At 35.8% G+C, this 10986-nt stretch overlaps 1 pseudogene; it reads left to right on the top strand.

Moving 5' to 3' along the window:
- Window positions 1–5526: 5526 nt before the first annotated feature.
- Window positions 5527–6711, top strand: LOC149568269 (T-complex protein 1 subunit alpha pseudogene; annotated as a pseudogene).
- The last annotated feature ends 4275 nt before the right edge of the window (window positions 6712–10986 follow it).

Below are 10986 nucleotides of genomic sequence, written 5' to 3'. Positions count from 1 at the left end.
TAGGTATACTTCTTATAAAATGCCTTGGATTCAACATTGATACCCCTTGTATCCACTTTTGGTAGTGTTAATCTAATTTGGGCCCGTTGGAAGGTTATGCTTGAAAGCCCCTCTTTTTCTTTCCCTAATGTGACATTTACAATTAGGGTAATCAATATACACACTTTGATTTATTATCTTACATATTGACTGGTGTAGGGGCACACTCAAATGCATCTTCATCAAGGAACTAATGTATTAAAACTTCTCCATTTCATCTATGTAATAAGTTCTAGATGTAAGGGACACAAGATGCAATTATAAATCTTGTCATCTAACTTGGGTCAAGGGACACTTTTATGTTAGAATTAGAAGGACTAGATGTTAGGAGGTCTATATTATTGTTTTAAACATCTTCTAAGTCCTTTAGTATGCAAGAAACAATGACAACTTGCTTTTGACAACTTCTTGCTAAAAGTTGTCAAAAGTTTGTCAAAGTTGCTAATGAGCAACTTTTTGCATTTTAGTTGTATTTGTGAAAAATCATTCCAAACCACCTTTTGGTTGAAGTAATTGTTGTAAATGTAGAAATAGGATGGAAACATGTCCTATGATATATTGGAATTGATATTGTATGGAGGAAGCATGGATCAATAAGAAAACTGAGATTTTGGTGTATTTTTGTTGTTTTTGAGCATTGTATAGAATTGTACAGCCTGACATCATTGGATGAATTGCATCATGAGATAGAGGATTGAGTTACCTTTCTTTTGCATCTAGTTTGAGGCTTTGAAGTGCAGGAATAAGCCTGTTAGAGATTTTTTTGTGCTAATTGGTTTAGAACAAGCCCGTACCTAGGGTTTCATCTTCTTTTGCTCATATCTTACAAAGTAACCATGGGAAAAATATGATTCATGGTTATTTGTAAGATATGGTGGTTTATTTTAACACATCGGTGGTTGTAGGAAATGTCAATGTTTGCCACTGGAGTTATAAGCCAAACCTTAGGACAGGCATCTCTATGTGACTATCTAATTTTGTGAAAATAAATGCATAGATTGGGTTGGGGGTGGAATATGAAGGTGAAATCAGAAACCTTGACATGATCCAAGTGTTGGTGTTGATTGGGATGTAGTTTATAAGGTACTTGCTTTGCAAAAGAGCCCTAATTAGGCCTAATTTCTACTAGGTGAATTGAAGGAAAAGGGGTTTTAGAGGATTGGTCAAGTTCTCATCTCTTGGAATACCTTGAGACTAGTTGAGAGTGCCCTATAGAACTAAAAATTGGAAATTTTTTTTAATCCTTGGGAGCAAGTTATACCAAATTTCTGGTCACAATCCTAGTAGCCTCTCTTGTGGAAAGAGAGTTTCTTTGGATGCCAACACTTGGGGAATGTGTTGTGTATTCTAAACTTGTTTATTTTAAATTGTCTTAGTGTGAGGGAGATTAGATTCCACCCTAATAATCAAATTGAACCTTTAATACCTATTATTCCTAGATAGCCCATTATTTCTAAATAGCCTAGGAGAAGGCTAGTTTGTGGGTGTGAACTACCTTGTGGAGTCTCAACCTATCTTGTGGAATAGGATTTTTAGAATTTTGTTATTCTAAAAATAAAAAAGGTGTGAAAAGAGTGGATAGATTGGGGCTCTACACCAAGTGGTATCAGAGCAACATTAGATCTTTGGAAGAAGACAATTTTGATATGTAGACAATGAAGATGTGGAACTCCCTAGCAGGATAATAAATGCATAATTGTTGAAGATAGTTAAAGAGTATGATGTTGACAGAAAAATGATGAGGAAGGAGATGGAAAAGCTTAAGGAACAAGTCAACAAAGGAAGTACTGGAAACTCTAGACTTGAAGAAGAGGTTAGTGATAGAGAAGAACCACTGCAAGATGAGGAAGAAGAAGACATTCTTGCTAACCAAAGCCTACTTGTGAGGACTTTGAAATCCATGGAGAGGAATATGGATGGTAAGATTGACCTACCCATTTTAAATGGAAAGATGGACTCTGAAGAAGGCATGGATTGGCTTGATGTTCTCAACAGTTTCTTTGACTGTGAAGAGATACCTAAACAACAAAAGGTAAAAAATACAAAATCCAAGTTGAAACGATTTGCCTTAACTTGGTGGGATTTAACTCAATCAGAGACTGTGAAATTGGAAAAGAATCCTATAAGTACATGGAAAAGGATGGAAACCTTGGTGAAGGAGGCTTATGTACCTAAAGATTATGAAGTACAACTTCATGTACCAAAAGGTAGAATCTAAGACAAAATGAAATCGATGTCTCTAGTTATACAGAAGAATTTCATAAATTTTCCATGAAATCAAATATGGTGGAGCCTAAAAGTCTTAAAATTGCAAGGTATATGTGAGGGTTGAGACTCAACATTCAGGATGAATCGACTCTATGCTCTCCTAATACAGTCCAAAAATGATATTAATTAGCATTGAAAGTTGAAGGAAAAATCAAGAGGAGACAAGACCTAAGTGGAAGAGGTAGAGGCTAGAAGGACTTCAACAATAAAGGAAGAGGAACAAGCAATGGGAGAGGATAGAATAATAGACAATTTGGTGATAGCAGCTAAGAAAGCAATTAGGTAGAAGATAGTTCTAGAGGATCCTGTAGGGGAAGAAGAGGAGACTCTAGGGGAAGATTTGGAGGAAGAAATTTAGGACCTCCAAGATGTTATAGATGTAATCAAGTTGGGCATATTGCCTCAAGATGCCCTTAGAAGCCAAGTAATCAGATAGAGAGGAGAACTACTCTAATTAGGGAAGATGACAGTCAAAGGGACTAGATTCAAAATTCTTATGCACCACCTGACTAAGGGGAAAATCTAATGATGAGAAGGACCTTTTTAAGGATACCTACCACACAAGAGCCACCACATAGGAAGTCTTTGTTTAGGACAACTTGTAGAATTGGAGGCAAGGTATGTAAAATGGTGATTGATAGTCGGTCTACTGACAACATGATGTCTATAGAAGTAGTGGAGAAATTGAAACTAAGAAGGGTGCCTCAGCCTTTCCCCTACAAGGTGTCATGGCTCACAAAGAGTCAACATGTTGTCATTGAAGAACAAGCTTGGGTAGAGCTACAAGTTGGAAAGTATAGAGATAAGGTACTTTGTGATATTGTTCCAATGGAATTTTGCCACTTGTTACTTGGGAGACCATGGCAGTATGATGTGGAAGCACACCATGATGGAAGATTGAATACCTACACAATCAATAACAAAGGAGAGAAGGTAACTTTCTTACCCATGTCTGATAATATAGAGGAATAAAAGGAATCAAATTTTTTGTTTGTAGGAGAGAAGAAATTTCTAAAAACTATAAAGAAGGACGGATCCCCATGCTATGCTTTGGTAATAAAGCCACAAGACAAGAGGAAGAAGAAGGAATCCCCTAAGATGGAAGAACCAAATAGGAGAGTAGGTCCTAAGGAGGTTGTAGATCTACTTGAGATGTATGTTGGCATCTTGGCCACAAATATATCAAGCACACTTCCACTAGTTAGAGAGGTAAATCACAATATTGATTTGATTCTTGGAGTAACTTTGTCAAACAAAGCTACTTATAAGCTAAGACCTCAACAAAACAAGGAGATGGTAGAGTAGATTCAAGAACTCCTAGGAAAGGGGTTGATAGCAAAAAATTTGATCCCTTATGTAGTTCCATCCCTTTTAGCTCCAAAGAAGGATGGGACATGTAGGCTATGTATTAGACTCCAGGGCTATAAACAAGATTATTATAAGGTATAGATTTCCTATGCCTAGTATAGAAGATTTTCTTGATCATTTGAGTGGAGCAAGGCATTTTTCCAAGGTTGATTTGAAAAGTGGATATCAGTAGATTAGGATAAGAGTGGGGGATGAGTGGAAGAATACCTTTAAAACCAATGAAGGCTTCTTTGAATGGAGGGTGATGCCATTTGGGCTATCTAATGCCCCAAGTATATTCATGAGACTCATGAATGAGGTCTTGAGATAATTCCTTGGAAAGTTTTTTATACTGTATCTTAATGATATGCTAGTGTTTAGTAAGACAAAGGGAGATCACTTGGAGCATCTTGATTTGGTCTTAAAGAGGCTACAAGAGGAAAGGTTGTTCATCAACTTGGAGAAGAGTGTCTTTTTGCAAGAGGAACTTATATATCTTGGATTTATCATATCTAGAGGGATTATCAAGATGGACTTTGATAAGGTGGCAGCCATACTAAGTTGGCCTTCTCCAAGAAACATGTTTGAGGTCAAAGCTTTCATGGACTTGCTTCTTTCTATAGAAAATTTATTAGAAATTTTAATCAATATTGTGCACCTATATTGGACACAATAAAAGATGATCAGAGATGCAAATGTTCTTGGACCAAAGAGGCTAAATAAGCATTTCAAATGCTAAAGAAGAAGGTGGCAGAAAAACTAGTACTTGTTGTTCCTAATTTTCAAAAGGTATTTACCTTGGAATGTGATGCTTCAAATGTTGCAATTGGGGCAGTTTGGAGTCAAGAGAGTAGACCTATTGCATTTTTTCAGTGAGAAACTAAATGAATCCAAGAAAAGGTATTCATCTTATGATTTGGAATTATATGCATTGGTTCAATCATTGAAGAAATGAAGGCATTATCTGTTGCTTAGGGAATTTTTGCTTTTTACTGAAATAAGGCCCTTAGTTTCCTAAATAGCCAAGAGAAATTGACCATAAACACATGAAATGGGTAGAATCTATTCAAGCATTTACCCTCCCTATAAAACATAAGAAGGGAGTGGCCAATAAAGTGGTAGATGCTCTGAATAGGAGGAACTTGATAGTGTAAGAAATCAAGTTGCAAAGTGTGGGAGTTGATTCCTTGAAAGGAATGTATGAAAATAATGAAGACTTCCAAGAAGCATATCAGGTATGTTCTAATTTTTCTAGGGATTATCATGTAAAATATGTATATTTTCTCATCCAAGATGGGTTACTATTCAAAGGACACCAATTGTGCATCCCAAAGTGTTCAATGAGGGAAAACATAATAAAGGAGAAACATACAAGTAACATGAGTGGCCATTTTGGCTTGCATAAAACTTTGGAATAGGTAAGGAGGTACTATTTTTGGCCTTAAGGTTCAAATAGATGTGAGGAAGTATGTGGAGTCATGCACTATTTGTCAGAAGGCCAAGGGAACTTCTACAAATGCTGGTTTATACCAAACCCTACCTATACCAACTAGGCCATGGATTAGTTGCAACATGGACTTTATCATGGGATTGCCAAGAACACAAAAAGTTTTTGATAGTATATATGTTGTAGTTGATAGATTTAGTAAGATGTCTCATTTTATTCCATGCAAAAGTACTAGTGATGCTACCTATATTGCTAATTTGTTCTTCAAGGAGATTGTGAGACTTCATGGTTTACAATAGTCCATCATCTCAGATAGGGATGTAAAGTTCCTTGGGCATTTTTAGAGGAAACTATGGAGGAGTGTAGGCGCACTTTTAGTACCCCTATTTCAAAATTCCAAATTGTCTAGGTCAGTTTTCCCATAGATGGCAAATGACCTGGTTCAGAATAAAATCCACCCAACTCCTATCATCAGTGGATATAGACTCACAATGAGGGAAGCCTACAAATACATTGATGATAAATTGGTTGTCAAGGATGAGAAGTTTGGTAATGATTTTCTTATCAACTATGCGAAGACTAGCATGTCTTCAAAAATTGTAGCTATTGACAATGACCTATTTTCAAAAATGGTTGTTGAAGCTGTCCAAGCAATAAAAACTCCTAGAAGCAAAGGTGAAATGAAGTATCTGATAAAGGGCATCAATATTTTGAAGGCACATGGATAGGGATCAAAATATAGTTATCTATTAAATGGTTACGCCCTAAAAACTGGTCGGGTAGCTCAAGGAATGCCTACAAGAGTGGCCCCAACAAGAATTGCATATTTGGATTTCAATCTTCAGAAGACAAAAATGCATATGGGAGTGTAGGTTCTTGTTACTGATCCAAGGCAGCTTGATAGGATCCGTGAAAGAGAAGTAGATATATCTATCATTCCTTGGCTCTATAGATGAGTTTGTAGAAGAACGCATTGTTGATGATGATGCAATCTTAATTAAGGGACCAAAGAGTCCAAGGTGGTTTCCATAATTCTAAGATGAGCTAATGATTATATGCTGGATGAAATGGAGTCTAACACTGTAAGTTGCTGGTGGTGATGCTGTTGAAGTAGCTTTATCTATATACTTGGAGATTTTGGCAACTACCTTGGGTTCTCAAAAATAACTTGCTATCGCAGAGTTTGCAGAATATTTTTTTAATCATACCAAAGGTTCTTGCAGTCAATGTTGCAAAAGATGCTATAGAGCTTGTTGCAAAACTTCATGCCTACCATCGTAGTGCTCAAACAACATCTTTCAAACATGGGACTCGATCTCATAAAAGGGCAAGTGAGAAATAATCTTGAAGTAGGTGTTCTTGAGCCAGCAATGAGCAAAGACAAAATCATATAGTTTGCAACTGGTGATGCATCTGTTATTGGAGATGTGAAGAGTTCTGTTACTAGTAATCCTAAGATTGATCCAATAACTAAGCTTTTCAACTTCTTGAGAATTGAAGATCCCACACCTCTCAGCAATGTGGCATCTACTCCCCAAGCAGATGATGAACCATGGACAACATTTCATTGCAAAAATGACCAGATGGTGGATTCGAAGCTAGGCCAATAAAAAATGAATAAGCTCTGGAGCTATTGTCACTTAATGCAGATATATGAATGTCTACTGTATTGGTTATCGGCCATGACAAGCATCCAAACAAGGCATCCAAGTGCCTCAATCAAGGAATTTTAAGCATAGCATTCTCTTGGATGAAGTTATTATAATAAAACAATCAGACCTGAGAAGCATGTTGCATAAGGATCGAGCAGGAGACTCCATTGTGAGATATTCTTACAGCTGGGTGATAGCATACAATATTAAGTTATCTCGAAGTAGCTAACATTAAAACATTAATTTAGAACATACAGTGGTGACTGCATATATATGTTAGAGTCAGCGAAATCAACATCGGGCATATAAATTATCCAATGAATGAACATAAAGTACAAACATCAATGCTTGGAGATTATATCATATAGTAACAAATTAAATTGAAGATCATCGATGGGACATATTTAATCATTCAACCTATGTCTTAGTGTTGATGACAATCTTCATAGAACAGGCACTGATCTAAGACAAATATGTTTTAATGTGCCAGGCTAGTCGATTATTTAACCTTCATACTGTACCCATAGACATGAATATTAGTACTATTGCGAGTTTAAGAGAAGGAAAAACCATTATTATGTTTTAAAAGAAATCTAATTTAAATGATATTTCTTTTAGAATTTGAAAGGTTCCAATTTCAGTAGCTGAGAACACATGATCGATCAAGATAAATGGAGAATCTAAAAAGACAAATAGGAAAAGGGGAATTAGAAAGAAGTAGTCATGAAACCAAAGGTCATCATGCAAGAACTAAAAAGTCATCGGAGGGAAACCAAACAGGGGTTGAAGGAGATTATTTATTGCAAATCTTTTCCTAAGCCAGGTGTTCTTCTTCTTGGCTGCATATAGTCAGAGAGTTGGAGCAAAGGAGAGGGCATGTTATTTTAGGTTTTTTTCATTCTATTGCATATAAGGGTCGACAAATTTTGGGTGTGAAGCTGGTTGCAGAGACAATCAAGTCTAGTGCCATTTATTTTCTGTCCAATTGTATCTGGTGTTATTTCATTGTGTTGAATTGGGAATGATAAATAAATAGAGTTTTGTTCCATTGTTTTCAGTTTAACCAATCAGTAGGATAATCAGAGAATTATAACTAGCTATGGAATTGCATCAGCTACTTCATTTGCATTTCATAACTTGCATAATCATTCTTAAATTTCATTTCATAATTTGCATCTTTCATAATTGCTTCATTGCAAAATTCATAAGATTGTGAAGGTCATAGCATAGCATCTTTGCATTTAAATCCTACCTGAGATTTCACTTGCCTGGGTGGAATTCAGTTTCCTCTATTATTCTCCGGTTAAGAACATACTTGCAATAGGGATTAGTATTGAAACATAATTCATTGAATATCATTTACATAGGGAGTTGTACCTCAATTCAGAGGGAAACTAGATATTCTTAGAAACAGTTTCCCAACTATTGTGTAAAGTTGTTCTTCGTTATAAGTTTGGGCACATAAAAAGAGGAAAAGAAGAAGAACAATCTGTTTACCAAGAAGGAGATTATGCACAAATTTGAGTTTTAGTTTTGCCTATCACCCACAAATAGATGGGCAGACTGGAGTGGTCAATAGATCACTAGGAAACTTGCTTAATTAGATGTCTTACCAAATAATATGGTGCAAAGTGGGATAAAATTCTACTACAGGGCGAGTTTTCATTCAATGATTCAGTGAATAGAAGTATGGGGAGGGGTCTCTTTCAAATTGTTTATGGGTACAACCCGAAGGGTATCTTGGAGCTAAGAGACATTCCATCCAATGTTCCAAATAGTGCCCATGGTGAATAATTTTCTAAACACATGAAGCATGTCCATGAACAAGTGAAGATGACATTGGAAAAGAGTGCAATAAAGTATAAATAAGCCAAAGATAAAGGTAGGAGAGATGTGCAATTGTAGATTGAAGACTTGGTGTGTGTTTACTTAAAAAAGGAGAGATTTCCAAAGAGCAAGCACACCAAAATGCTCATGAAAAAGGTTGGTCAATATAAGGTGTTGAGAAAATTGGGAACAAATGCTTAAGAGTTAAACTTCCAACACACCTTTGTATCTCACCAATCTTTGATATCTTTGATCTCACACCTTATAAAGGTGGTATAGATGAAGGAAATGAAACATAGTTGGAGGAGTTTGAACAAGATGTTGCAAAATTACCTTCTGTAATGCCCCACCAAGGAATCCAAAAGAATTAACCTAAAGTTTTACTAAGTTTGCCAAACATTTCTTTTTTGAAAGAAGATAATTAAATCATTCACATCAAACACATAGTAGTGGAAGAAATGACATGTAATCAACTAAAAGCATACACAATAGGTTACATTTCTTAAGGATCCCAAGACGTTGAATCACATATAAATTTAACTAATACTAACTCTAACAACTACCACATCCATAAGAAAGAATAATTAAAAGTACAATGTCCATTTAAATAATATACATTTGTTCTAAATGCCTCTTGGCAAATGAAATTCGAAATGCTCAATCATCCACTGTACATGTCACAGGGTATGAAAGGCTTAAAAGTATATACATATGTAGAAATAGCAATACATCATCCTCCTCAAATCCATGATACAAAGTACATTAAAAATAAATAAAACCATCCACCATACATGATACATTCGTCCATCATAGAAGGTACAAACATCCATAATAAAATATAACCATCCATCATGAAGATACATAGATAGAATGAAAGCAAATGTAGACAAAGAAGCTCTAGCCATGGTGACTATGGATGGATCTCAATGGTAAGAGTGAAAAAAAGCACTACCACCCAACTGCGTGGAACCTAAATGCTCACTCCCACCACGCTGAGGAGATAGTCTCAAGTCCCAAACATGATATCAAACCACATATCAAAAATAATCTCTAAGTCCAGGAAATCCTAAAAGTATTCTAACTCAAAGGTTCTAATAAAGAACGACATCTAATCCCAGAGGCACAGAAAGAAACGTAGGAAACCTACTATGTAAGTGGGCAAGTGTCATCGCATGAATCACGCTGGAGTTACCCTGGCAATCTCTTAGGACTCCAAAGTCCATAGTGATCCCTATGTGGCCACTAGTATCCTCTCGTACTGACAAGACATACTACAAAATGCAAGGTTGCAACCAAGCGTTCTCTCTACTCTCATCCTAGTCTGTACTAGCACTTGAGGCATGGGCGAGAACATACAAAGACTCTTATTAGGTTCATTTTAATCCCCATTTAGTGTAATGTTTTCACTTATTAAACAACTTACAATGAGTTACCCTGGCAGTCACTTAGGGTCCCGACCCCCTTTGCAAGCCATTTCCCGACACTACATATAGATTACCTACCCTAGGCTCATAAAAGCACAAATGAATAATCATATAAAAATCACCTCAATCATATACAAGTGACTGGAAAGCATCAAAAGATAATCCACAATAATCACATCAGTTCTCTACGAGCAACTGGAAAGCATCCCAAGATAAATCACAATACCCATTGGTTCTCAACGAGCAACTGAAAAGTATCCCAATAATACTAATCAACGACTCAAAATGGTTAAGTCAAACATGTCACAACATAACATCACCAAGATCAAAGCAAACACTTCAGTCCCATCAAGGCGACCAGAAAGTAACCCAAGTATAATTGACCGAGGACTCAAAAATGGTTAAGTCAAGTAAGTCATACATTCACCTCAGTGTCACACAAGATCACTCGAAAGCAATAATGGTCAATAAATACAAACATATCATAGAGCATATCATCACATTACCATGGTTGGGTATGAAAGATCAAGAATAAATCATCATAACATCACATTCACAGAACCCCCAAGCCTCTAGTAACATCCTACAACTGGTCAAACTAGGTCAACTTGAAAACCCCAAAACATGGACAACACAAAAAAACAGAGTAGACTAATAGTTTGGTTTGATTTGAAAACACATTGTTGAGTTAATAGTAAGGTTCAACTTATTTGTTTCAATGCATGTTTTCAAGTAAATAAGTCTCATAGTTCACCCTTACAGTTAACCCATTCTTATTTTTAAATATTCTACGCAATTACCCCTAATCAATTTAAGTAAATTTTCCAAAATATTCAAAGGTAATTATTTATTTAAATTATTAAATAATACCTATCAATTTTCAAATAGAATAAGTTACAATTTATTAAAATTAGTATGGATTAAAACTCTATTGGATAACTTTAATTATCAAATAAACTTAATTAATTTACAATTAATTAAT

Source organism: Cupressus sempervirens, chromosome 3 (assembly GCF_028749045.1).
Source record: "Cupressus sempervirens isolate cs-2001-9-10 chromosome 3, ASM2874904v1, whole genome shotgun sequence".
NCBI classification, from domain to species: domain Eukaryota; kingdom Viridiplantae; phylum Streptophyta; class Pinopsida; order Cupressales; family Cupressaceae; genus Cupressus; species Cupressus sempervirens.
The sequence above is the reverse complement of the archived record's forward strand: the minus strand, read 5'-3'. Positions and strand labels throughout refer to the sequence as shown.